The sequence below is a fragment of the Cavia porcellus genome, unplaced genomic scaffold (assembly GCF_034190915.1).
Source record: "Cavia porcellus strain 051 isolate PalLab524CR breed Dunkin Hartley unplaced genomic scaffold, mCavPor4.1 scaffold_6, whole genome shotgun sequence".
NCBI lineage: Eukaryota > Metazoa > Chordata > Mammalia > Rodentia > Caviidae > Cavia > Cavia porcellus.
Window position 1 is genome coordinate 12,162,373 of NW_026947489.1, and position 13,655 is coordinate 12,176,027.

Consider the following 13,655-nt stretch of genomic DNA (forward strand, 5'->3'; position numbering starts at 1 on the left):
CATTGACTTAAATTCTTATTGTCACTGTACAACACACAGAATGAGATTTATTATGTGACACTGGAAAAAAGCCAAGAAATGGATCCTAGGTTTTCTAGCTCTATGCCTGCGTGTGATTACTCAGAGACCGAGAGCATGCAGTGGTTCACTACCCACGTGCTTAATGCTCCTGTGGAGCACGGATTTGAAAGCATTAGAGATGGTCCAGAAAGCAAATGAAAAGGATACAATATATATGGACTACCACAACTACTAGCATGGCGCCAGGCCACTAAGAAAGCCCAGCCTGGTGCGATTCTTCTCATTAAATAAATGAAGTGTCTATTTCCATCTTTTAAGTTGAATAAATTGTTAAAATGAATAATTATTGAGTTTTTATCAATAAAGTATTAATTGCAACATTGCGTAGATTGTCCAAATATATTGTTTTGATCACTTACATTATTTTAATGGTATAAGAACTACTACAACGTGTTTCTAATTAGAGCAACTTTTAGAGTATCCCTTGAAAAAAGCTTATTTTTGAACTCTGTAAAAAATATTCCACATTACTTACCACTGGGACCAAAGAATTATACAAGTTTATAATGTTGTTTATAGTGTTTTCAAATAGTACTGTTAATATTATAAATTTTTTCCACATCCTTCACATTATATTTATATTTAGATAATGCTGTGTTTACATGTGTACTACTTGTCAGGCAACCATCAATTCAAATAAGTCTTGAGTCTTTATGGTGTAAAACAGATGAAACCTACACCCACACACATACAAAAAGGCAACTTCATGTCCCTCTAGGTCAGCTCTCCTGAGATGCAGTCTAAGCAGCCATTGCAGTTGTTTAAAGTGTACAGGAACTGGGCAGAAGAAAATGCTTATTCTTCCATCCAGCATTCATGTGTCTCCTCTTACATCACTGCCATCTTTATTCTTGAGAAACAGCTACAGAAATCTGCAGAGTTTTTAACATTCAGAGGTCTTTAATTGTAAATTATACAAGGCTTGTCATTTACTTATTGTAACACACTTTTCCCTCCTAAACTGCTGTATTCCACACCAAGCACTGCTAATTTATAATTTTTAAGAGAAGAAAATCAGTAAGGGAAAATGACATCTTAGCATTTTTTTTTTTACATTCATTCAATTGGGAACCAATTGATTCCAATGCAATTGAACTGAATACACAAATGAACTAGGCCTAACATGGTTTATAGGACACGTTTAAAAAATGTGTCTCAGTGTATTGAAAACCTTTTAGTGCTAGGTAGGGGGTTCTCAGCCTTTTTCAAACCATGACCCTATATTCAGGCACACTCAACCAGTCCTCTTCAGATGTGCCGAAGAATCTTTTGTTCTCCTTGCTCTTCGAAAGACCTGCTCGCAGAATCCTACAGTGAGACACAGAAGATGTCATGGGAATTAGCACAAAGGTTACAGGGTGCTCCTGACACATGAAGAGGTCCTCGCTGCACATGACAGAACAAATCCACTTTAACAGAGAGGAGGTCAGCTCCCAGGAATGGGGTCCAGCCCTGTGACACCTTGCACCCTGGCAAGTTGCAGACCGAGGACCCTGAGATTGAGAATCCTCATGTCAATGGCACCAGTTTCCTGGCTCTGGCCCTTGTGATGGTCCCACAGCATGTGTTTAATTGCTGTTCATGGAACACTTTGCAGCTGGCAGCCCAAATTCTATGGAAAGGCTCTCAGTTCTTCAATTTTAGCTCCCTTGATATTCTGAAAAGAAGCACTCTGGCGTTTTGTAAGGTCCCTACATATAATTTGCATCACATAGAGGCAGACCAGGCATATGTTTTGACTTCTTGCCTTTTTTCATCTATTTCTTTCTTTCTTTATTCATTTTCTTGTCTCAATAGCATTGCTCCTGAGAATTACGTCTAGCACCTGCAGCATCCCAGTATTTCAACACTATGCAGACGAGTGACCAGAGCTTGGGCAGTGGGAGTATAAGGTCAGCTCAGAATGGTTTCTTGGAGATTGACTGTATATATCACCCCAGGTTGCATCTCCACAGCCCTTATCTTTAACCCAGTTTCTTTCTTTGATATTAGCAGTGTTTACAGAGGGGTTAAAAGTATGTCTTCATGTAAACCAGAGTTGGTAAAGAAATCAGTCTTGGATTTATTCTGCTTATTTTCAAAGCAGGTCATTATTTGGTTGTTAAAGCAATTTCATTTCCCATAGAGTGCATTGTTATCCTCAGGGTTTCATATGTACTTTAAAAATAATAGAATATCTGTTGCATCCTCCAAGAACTGAAGCTAAAATTTTCCTGTTCTATACAGGTAACATGTGTCTGGAGGAAAGGTATTTTTTAATCCTAAAAATTTTGTATTAGGACTATAACTTCATAAAGGACTCTGAGGAAGGAGGCCAGTGGAGCTGCAGAAGTATTTCTCCCCATTCAGAAGGCATAAAAATAGCTCTAAAAATCCATGCTACTCCAAGTCACAAAATACCCAAAATACTTTTTTCTTCTTGACTGCTCCTAGTAATGCTGAGTTGTTTGTTTGACTCTGTATGAAAAAAAAAAAAAATCACATTTCACGATCTTTCTCTAACATTAATGATTAACTCAAAATGTATATTCAATACATTGTTAGCAACCATATAAAGCAAGAGACTTTAAAACTGGTAAAGAAATGGTATATTTACTTATAAATGTATTAATCCTGAAATGCATCTCACAATTCATCAAATCCTAAACTAGATATTCTGAAATCTAGTGTATAGTTTTACAGATATTTTAAATAAGAAATTTTGTTACAGATGTTTTGTTTACAGATATTTTGATAAGATTTGCCTATAAGTAAAAAAGCACACTGTAAAATTAAAAATTATAGTAGATATATTCTCATGAGTAATATAATTTTTTTTTAATTCCTGACATTGTATAATCAATTCTTGTATCTCTCTGCCTTTCCATATATCATAAAGACAATATGAAGTTTCTATGAAGCCCCATTTGTAATTTGTATTGTTTTCTATGATCTTAGGTACACATTATATTGCCCTTCCTAACAATAAAACTATAGATAATGTAAACATTAAATCTATTTATGGCAATGAAAATAATATGGGCAAAGTTTCTTCACTCACAGCATGAAACTTGGGAAGAGAAGAAATTCCCGGGACTTGCTTGTATGAAAATACAAGCATTATCAGTAAAAATAAATAGTAACCAATAGAATAGACCATATGGAGACATTTAAATAAGACAGGAAATGAACAAATAATCATTATTGCTAACAGATCACTGTTACACAACATTCAGAATCTAAAGTAATGAGGTGCTTAGAAACATATATTACTTTGCAGTTGATCATTTTTCTTTGTGTTACACTTACATTCTTATCATGAAAAATAGTACAATAGTTGACACATTGTATCAACTTGTGAAGTTTAAAAGTTTGACTAAGTCACTCAGCAGGTGGCCAGGGTCCTTAATTTGTAAACATCCTCAGCCTGTGCAAAAGGAAGGCATGGAAATTTTGTGATTGCTACCCTTGTCCGGTAGGGTGGTAGGCTGCTTACAGTATCAGGGAGGAAAACAGGCTTACTCTCTCCACCCCTATTTTGCTTTTCTTGCTTTGACATGTTGCCCCTGTGATACACCACCCTACCTTGGAGCCAGCCAATTGTGGACTGAAACCTCCACAAACTGTAAGTTGAATAAACCTTCCCTTCTCTTATTTTGGGCACTGGGTGTTTTGTTTCAGCAATGAGACAAAAGTAACTAACATAAGTATAAAATGGTTATCTTTTTATTAAGAGATGGTAAGTAGGTTAAAATGTGGCTTGTATACAAAGTTTCTGAGACACTGAATTATCTAAGAAGTGAATTTATTTTATGAAAATGTTAAATGGATCATAAGAAATTATTAAAAGACTCATAATAAGCACCATAATTGTTGTTTATTATATCTCATCAATTATAAAGCCCTTTTCTATTAATATTATTTCCCTTAGGAATTTCTTACTTAATAAAGGATGGTTTCTGGGATTGCGTTTCCATTCGAGGGGGAGTAATTTAGATGAAATTGATTATAATAAGCAAGTCACTAAGTCAGTAAAGAAGAAAGAAACATTGGTCAAATTAATGATTTTTTGGGTATCAAAAGAGTCATTTCTAAGAAATGAGAGTTAAAGAAAATAAGTCCAATAATTGATCAATATCAATTATTGAAAAAATTCTTAAGCCTCAGATGAGGACTCCCAAGGCAAGGAAAGAGACTTGAGAGACCAACATAATAGAGTTTTGAGGACACCATCCTAGGAAGGAGTCCTTGTAAGTACTCACCAGGATTTTGATCTGCACAGAAAATCAGGAAATGCAGCATTCAAGGAGATGAGAAAGGGCAGTGAATCATATCTAAACAGGGCAGAAAGCAACACCTCTTTCTACTGCCAGATGGAGAATTTGGAGGAAATTTCGTTCGAAAAGTCCTTACTCAGGAAAATAATTAGTCACAGATCCACAAAACTCTGATTGTACATAACACATGCTAATATAAAACCATGAAAAGATCAAACTGTTTCCAAATAACTGCATCCCAGTTATTAAGAATGTTAAAATAACAAGCACCACTGAAGGGAGAAATTTATAGTGCCTGGCTTCCAATCAGGAGTTACTCTTCATTTAATCAACAGATAAATATGAGATTGAAGATAAAAGTCAGTCAACTGGAACTGACAAAGTACTGATACAAACATTAGGAGTCACATCCAACAACAGGAAATACCATTACAGCTGAATAACTTTTGCTCAGTAGGTTAAGTAGAACCGTGAAAGTACAAAACACCTAAATGAAATTTCTAGAGGTAAAAAGTACACTTTCCTCCATTAAAATTATATGAGATGTTAATAACAAGAGTTTAGACATTGCAAAAGAGTTAGTGACCCTAAAGGCATAACAATAGAAAAGACACAGAGAACAATATAATGAAATCTCTACCTGGAATGTCAGTAATCTGTGGTTCAACTTCGACCAGCTTAATACACATATGATTGTAAACCCTACAGAAGAGAAGTAGGTAGGTCAGTGTCAATGAAGAAACAGTGACAGGATATATTCCAAATATGATAGAAATGTTAAATTCACCAAGAACCTGGTGGTTCAGTGATACCAAGCATAGGAGAAAATCATCCCACATCAGATTCACATTCAAACTGCTGAAAATCAACAACAAATGAATATTCTTAAACAATACCCAGGCAAAAATGTTCTTTGGGCTTTAAGAACATAGATAAACACTCAGCTACAGAGTGAATGAAAAAGATGTGGTGCTTTTACGCAGTGGAATATTACTGAGCTATAATAAAGGACAGTCTTGAGTCCTTTATAGGTAAATGGAGGCAACTTGAGACTATCCTCATAAGAGAAAAAATAAGTCTCATATTTGGAAATATCACATTGTCTCTCTAGTATAAAAATTATAAACAAAAATTGAAAGTGCATAATAGATGTAAAAATGAAAGGGAAGCAAAGTGCTGTAAAGGATATAACAATATGGACGTTCAAGGGTGTAGTATATCATACTAAGTTTCTATTAGATCATTGAACATAATGGTTTTCATTGTCAATGTTTGAGTGTTCACTTTTTATGCTGTGATTTTGTACCTTGCACAACTATTTCTAAGAGAACAACATGTAATTTATCAACTAGTAATTTCTTAATGTTAATATTTTTCTCTGAAATTCTGCATTCTACCTTTTTTTCTTTTTGTCTTATTTTTCTTTCTTTTTTTCTTTAAATAAAAAAATTATAGTGCATATCTGCTCAGAAGGCTGCGATCAAGTAGAATAGAGCAATACGTTACAGAAAGATAAAGCAAATGCAAAGTAAAAAATAATTCAGACCTTTCACAGTTATAGACAATAAACCAGGAGAGTAGATAAAATGGAATGAAACTGCCCAACTCATATAAAAAATAACAGTAAAGAGGAGCAAATGAACAGATGGGACAAATAGAAAAGAAACAGTAAGACAGTAATAAGTGTTGAAAGACTTAATCTAAGCATCCCAGTAGTTAGATCTAATGTAAATCACCCAAATAGATGGGAAGAGGATCAAGAAAGAGAGGGATGGGGCTAAAGGTGAAAGGAAAGACCTATAAAAAGAATTAGTATGTGTTCAATGCAGGTACCAATCGCCCACTATGAATGTACTCATTGTATGTTGGCAAAATATATTGATAAAAATAATAATTTTAAAACATAAATGTTCAATGTGAGCAAAATGCAAGATACAATTCTACGCAGACTGTGGGAAACACACAAATTAAACAATAAATAAATATTTAGAGTGAAAAAGCCATACTGAAGTAACACCAATAAGAAAAAACCCAAAGGGATTGTATTAGTACCCTATAAAAATATGTTGGAACAAAGAATATTAGCTGGGGAAAAAAAAGGAATCCCATAATGATCAAGTCAGTTTAGCCACACTGAAGACGTCAGTTCATCAATAGTGTAAATCTTCTGGGTATACAGCAGCAACATTTTAAACTGCATGCAGTGAACCTTGGAGAGCTGAATGCAGAACCCATTATACCCAAAATAATAACTGCAGACTTCCACATTCTTCTCTCAGTCAGACAAATAGAAACTAGGAAATGTGAAAGGGCCAGGGATTTAGCTCAGTGGCACTGCACGTACCTGGCAAGCACAGGGTCCTGAGTTTGATTCCTGGTACCAAAAAAAAAAAAAAAAAAAAAAAAAAAGGATATTCCCAGATCACCATGAAATTAAATCAGAAATAAATAATAAAAGTTCTTTGGAAAACATTTAAATATCTTTTAATGAAATAAAAGATTTTCTCAAAAACTTCTGGTTAAAATAAATCAATAGAGAAAATAGATATTATTTTCAATTAAATAAAAATGAAGGTAGTGTATTTCATAAATTTTATTAAATCAACACTTCATAAATTTTATTAAATAAGCACTCAGAAATTCATAACACTAAAATCTGCAGAAGAAGAAATGAGCTGAATCAGTGACTGTGACAGCTTTCTTAAGAATTTGGAAAAAAAAATTTTTAAAAGAAAGCCAAAGAGAACAAGCCATCAGAAGGAAAAAAGAAACTTTAAATAGTATTAAAATATAGAGAGAAGCAACAAATGCAAAATTCTTCAGAAATAATACTGTTGCTCAATATTGAACTCTACTTTTGAGGAAAAAAAATGGGAAAATGGCATAACATTAGTCATCAGTATCAGGAATGAGAAAAATTAAATCAGTACAGTGTGTGTTCCACAAGCATTGTGAGGATGTTAACACAGTGCTATCTATAATTATTATACCAATAAAATTGACACAAGTGAATAAAATGAATTCTTTAGAGGAGCATAACTGTCCAAATTCATTCAAGATCATGTCAATAGCCCCATGTCCATAAAGCAATTATAGTAAATCAAATCCAACAGTAAAGATATAAGATCATGGGTCATAATTAGGGAACTAGAGGCTTGGTTTAACATTTGAAAAATAATCATTATAATTCATCATATTAATTGTGATGGTTTAGACTGAACAGTCTCCCAATGGTCTCACACTGGGAGCAGGGACCCGGTCCACACGGGTCACTGGAACCATGTCCTGGTAGGGTATATCTGCTCTGCAGCTCCTCCCTTCTCTCTCTACTTCCTAACCCTAGGCCTAACCTAACCCTAACCTATTTTCTTTCATTAAAGGTTCTTTCTTTAAATATAATCACATTGGAGTAAAGGGTTGAACATCATTTGAGCTCTAACAACTACCAGGCATGGAAATTGGTATGGTATTTTGTGCCTTTCCACTTTCCTTTTCCCCAGAGGACCATCACCCTTGACTCTATTCTCCAAACCACTATGCGACTCATATTTGGAACTGAGGCTATATCTTTACAGTCTGCAGCCAATTTGCAGAAAGAGGGTTCTGATCTCTTCTGGGGTAAAGTCAATAATGGGTGACAAAATTCAGGGACAGAATCAGTGAGACAGTGTCAATCTGTAATTACTTCATTTTAAGGATCTATTTTTACAAAATAGAAAAAAAATCTGCTGATGTAGTATGCACAAAGGCTCTCGAGCATACAGGTACAGGAATATTCTACATACAATTCAAAGGTCCGTTAGGACATCATCTTTGCCCAGCTACCAACATACCTCCCATGTTTGTACACAGGTCTTCCTTCTAGATTCGCTGTGGGGTCTCTGTTACTCTATATGAATTAGTGTTTCTTCTTTCTCAGGTATTGCTGTAGATATCAATTTTATGACCTGGAGGCCACATAAGCAAGGAAACGTTGAGTAGCTCAAAGTTTCTTAGTCAAACTCTACTTCTTATTTTTAGTCTCTTGGTTTTACATTCACTAAAAGAAAAAAAATACATTTCATAATTCTCTATTTCACAGTGCTCATCACCCAAGTAATATTTCAGTATTTTATCTTAACACATTTTACTTCTAAATAACTTTGATACTTACCTCCTCTCTATTGTAATAGGTCCTCTATTCTCATCACTGTAGCTGCTTCAGAATGTCTTAATGTGTAATGCTGACAAGAATCCGGAAGCTAAAAGAACTATTATGATTTAACTAGATATTTTAAGGAAAGCACTGTGCTGTAACAACACATGCATAGCAATGTTTATAGTAGCACAGCTCTTAACAGCTAATCCTGGAAACGGCCTGTAAACCCATCAACAGATGAGTGGATAAAGAAATGCAATATATATATACACACAAATACTACTTGGCTATAAAGAAAGATACATTTGAGACATTTGTAGGAAAATGCATGCACTTGGAAAATACAATGCTGACTGAAATGAACCAGACATAGAAACTTAAATATGGAATGATGTCTCTCATTTGAGTGAGGCAAAGTAGAAACAAAGAATGTGATAAAGAATGAATGGAAGAGGAAGTGGAGATGTAGCTCCTGCAGTAAAGAAGTGGGTTAAGGGAAAAACCATGAGGGGTGAGGAGGGAGCAGAAGGGAAGGAGTAGACTAGATTTGCCTCACATAGGAACCTAGTAATCCCAATTAAGGTAAACATTATATGCCATTACATGTGCTCCGATTAGTATCAACAAGAATGAAAGAAATGTAATAGGAGAATTGGGGGGGGGGGAGCAGAGGGGAAGGGAATTTAAGAAAAGAAACAAGCTATGGTATGTGCATGTAACCGCTCACCAAGACGACTGCAAGCTGCATGGACTGCGAACAGTGAATAAAGTAAAACAGAATAGAGGAGAATAGGATAGACTACTACGTAGAGCAACAGAAAATCATCCAAAGTACTTGTTGCAGAAACATTTTTATATGAATTACCTACAAAGTTATATAGAGGATATATGTCAAACCCAGTGGAAGATAAAACTATTGTGAGATTACTTTCTTACTAGGATTCCCCCTTGAAGCATCTGATGTGAGATACATTGGTTTAGTGTTTTGGAAACCAACAAATACATTGAATCAAAGTTTTAATAAACATCACAATGATTATACTTTTAAACACAAGTTTAATTCCTGTCCCTTCAATAGCTTACATATGTGTGCCTGTTAGTGGAAATCTGAGCATATTGAAAAGATCATTGCCACAATTTCTCTTATAGTTAAATGTCAGAATTTGACAATTAGTGGTTGTGGCACCAGGACCGCTTAAGTCACTTAGCCTTGTAGACGTATTTATAATTGTTTTAACCATATTTAGTATCAGTGAATAGAGAGTTTTGCACTTACAAGTAAGAGATCATACTGCGTTTTAAAATAGTAATTTGATTTCTACTTATAGAAATTTGAGTTGTTGGTAGCAAAAATTCCAGGAAAAATGTGGCATGGATGATTCTTTTGTGGTGCTTGTTGGGGAGCAGCTGAATTTATTCGTTAATATTTTTTTCTATTATTTCTTTAAATTTAGTAGTTGAATATGTGTTTCCAAAATTTTTCACATGTCATAAGAAGAAAGCTTGTATAATCCTTTGGAAGTAAACTTCATATTAAATGTCATTATGGACAATATGGAATTAAGTAATTAAGAATTGACCTTCAGGAGATGTTCCTATTCCTCTTGCTCTATGTGTGTATCAAACCACAAGCCTGAGTTTGGAATCTGGGGAATGCTTGACCAATCCAAAGGTCCCCTAAGATTATACTCCAGGGAGGGTCTGAAATGCCAAATTCAAGTATCACCCTCATGGTCACATCATACTGCAAACCACACTATGAGGACTGTGATGATAAGAACTTACAAATTCTTATTTTCCATAAATACCTCTCTAATTAAAGGCATTTTTACAGATGAAATGTTGATTAACTCACTTATAACAAATGCATAGAAACATCTCTTAATGAGAACTTTAAAAACCTCTGAACTCTGCTCTTTAGCTTTGCTCTATACTCTCAATTTTTGGTTAATTGGTCAAGACCATCTCACCAGAGACAGAAGGACATTCTAGACCCTCACTATTGACATGATAATGCACAGGAAAGATACTTAAGTTCATTTTTCATGGAGATGGAGATGGGAGTCATGAGCAAAAAGACTCCTTATAAAACACTGTCTGCTCACTCTGCCCAGGTTCTACTTATCAATGAAACCTTCCAGAGGGCACTTGACCATCAAATGGTACAGTCATTGCGAAAAAATACTACTCAGAAACCACATGTTAAACTTTCACACTAACAGTTATCTAAGTTGTGCAATTCTATATAGCAAAGAATATCATGTTTACTATGTTCCCCAAAATAACTTCTATTTCCAGATATAATCCTAGATAACTGTTCTGAAGCTTTGCCATTTAATTAGCACTGAATGCATGCACTGGACAATTGTAGTGCTGTGTCACCCTGCTTTCGCCTACCCCCATTTCACCTTCCCCAAATTTGATCACCATTTGATGTATAAGGCACTGCTGACACAGGTTGCTGTGATGCCAGTTTACCAAAGAGATTAAGAACATTTGTTTAGAGAGTGTACACACTTCTTCAAAGATAAATGCACACCAGAGAAAATCCTAACAGCTTTTAATTTCCATGCTTTTCAGTTTTATTGTTGTAAATGCAACTGTTTATGGGGCTAATGACACAGGCTGGCTGTGTGGAGTCAATTACACCAGTAGGCAGTTGGAGCGGATTCTTTACTCGCGTTCCATTTACTCTGTGCGTATGTCTGATATTTGCCTAAATTGAATTGCACCACAGTGCCTCGGTGTGCTCTGTCCGCTACGTCTCTGCACACTTTATAGCACCATGAAATAAATGATCATACGCGAGATGCAGGGTGGTAACTGTACACAAGCACATGTGGCTGTAGCTACACAGTGAACAAGAGTCAACCAACAGCTTGGTTTGCGATATTAAGATGCCACCAGGATGGCAATATTCCACGGGAGGAACTTTATCAGATTTATGCATGGATTGTGATTTTATGATTGTTTCTCAGTTTTGTAGAGGAGAGAGTGGGGTCAGTGAAGAATAAAGAGGGGAGGAATGTGTGACCTCCAGTGCTCACAGTAGTGATGGTGACATAGGACCATCTGGACTCTGGTAACATGCAGCACAGGCTGAGCCGGTTCCCCACACACTCCTAAATACCACACTGCTTCTCTGATGACCCACAGCTAAACATGCAATTCTAAACTGGGAAGGCAGTGTACAGAGATCTTGAGGGCTCCAACTTATGCTGTAGTGTGTGAAGGAGCAATGTGGTGTGTGTGCATGGTGAGAAGGGAGAAGGAGATTGCCTGACTTACTCAGTGGTTTCCCTCCACACATACAGCATGGTGCTGTGGCCGTCTACTGTGTTTCTCACCAGGAACCATAGGAGTATGTAAACCATCTCATTCAATTCCAACAGCAAACTCCATGACAGCAATAATATCCACTCTAGCACCTAAGAACCTGGAGGTGCCGGGTGTTCATTTATTTGCTCCACAGTATTTATTTGTGTTTGAACCCAGAGCTGTCCAATTTAAATCATGCCCTGCTATTACTATATCTTGAGTATGTCATTGTTTAAAAGTGGGTTTGAATTTTAGCCTCAGAGTTCTCAGCAGTCTTGCAGTGTTGATTTTACAGAAATACTTGGTACAGTCACAAAGATTACAGCAATTTTATAACAAAGATAGTGTTGAAAGATAACCAGTTAAAGCATGGTAATATCTATGCCACTGTTTATATATCTTGGGGAAAACATGGTAGTCTACATCAGTGGGAATGATCTGATTTTAATATAAATTTTATTGATCACTTGGGAATTAATATGAATTAGAAGTTATTTAATCAATTTACAGGATTTGATAAACCTAAGTAACTCCTTGATCTACATAAATAAAGAAAAATGATGCTTATCTAATGTGGGTTCATGATTCAGTATAAATGAATAATTAATGTATTAATATAAAGTCAATAGCAACATAATTATTTTATCAATAGTATATGGAAGTAAACCAAGCCTATATTTAAAACTCTGCCTCCTGAAAAATGGTGTGAATTGGTTTACTCATAAATGTCTATCTAAGGTTTTAGTAACCTTCCTCTAGTGAACTTTTGGTGTCTTCCTTAGATCTACATTTTGGGACAATGATTTGAAGATGAGTTACCACAGAGATCCAGATTTCCAAAGTCCATGATAATCATTGTTAAGTCTCTACCTTCGATCATTTTAAAATTATGAAGTTGATTGCTGATCACTTCAAACTCTAGTCTTTGTTTTTGTTGATCTTGCAGACTTGAAGTCTTACCTAAGGAAAAATTCAGAGCCATACCTTAGTTTCAGGTCTCCCCTGGGACTGCATAATTAGTAGTGTTGGCAATCATTTCAGTACAACCAACGAGGAAATTTAATGTTCTACGGGATCTGTACAAGTTAAGAGCACAGTGAACATGTGTGTTATAAATAAATACAATCATTAAATTCCACAGAGTTTCATGATGTGGTTTGACATGAGTTAATTTTAGTAACATCCTTTTCCAATTTCTGGAAAATCCATTGGTGGATAAATTATACAAACATGTAACTGAATTTTAATCTTCTGTCACAATCCACTTACTGGATTTGTGTTTGCATCTTTAGCTCTGGCTTTAGTTTTTCAGTGTTTCAGATTTAACACATTTAAATCATCATAGTAGGTTAAATTTTTTCTAGTAAGTTTTGTAAACAATGTATCAATTTCCTAATATACTGTTTTTAATCTCCAACATTTGATGACCTTTAGGAATTAAAACAAACTGGAAAAAGTCACACAAGCTTCTTTAACGGCAGTGTGACAACTGTGAACATCAATAATTTTAACTACATACTTTTTCAGTTCATGAAGCAACATAAGAGGTGATGAAAGCTGAATAAATTGTCCCAACTGCATGGAACCCAAGATATCTAATACCAATCACAGTATCAATGATGTAACGCTAGCTACATATATTAAGCCCTTTCTTGGAGCTGAGTATCTAGTCATAACAACCTGGATGGTGAGCAGTTTATCCTCATTTCATGAAGAAATAAACTAGGTTTAGCAAGGCAAATATCTTCCCCAAGCTCATTAGCAAGCAAGTTCAGGAGAAAATCCCAAAGCACCTGTTATCTTTGCAATAAACATATCCTAAATAAAAGTGAATTCACTAAAAACTAATCAAATTGTCCACT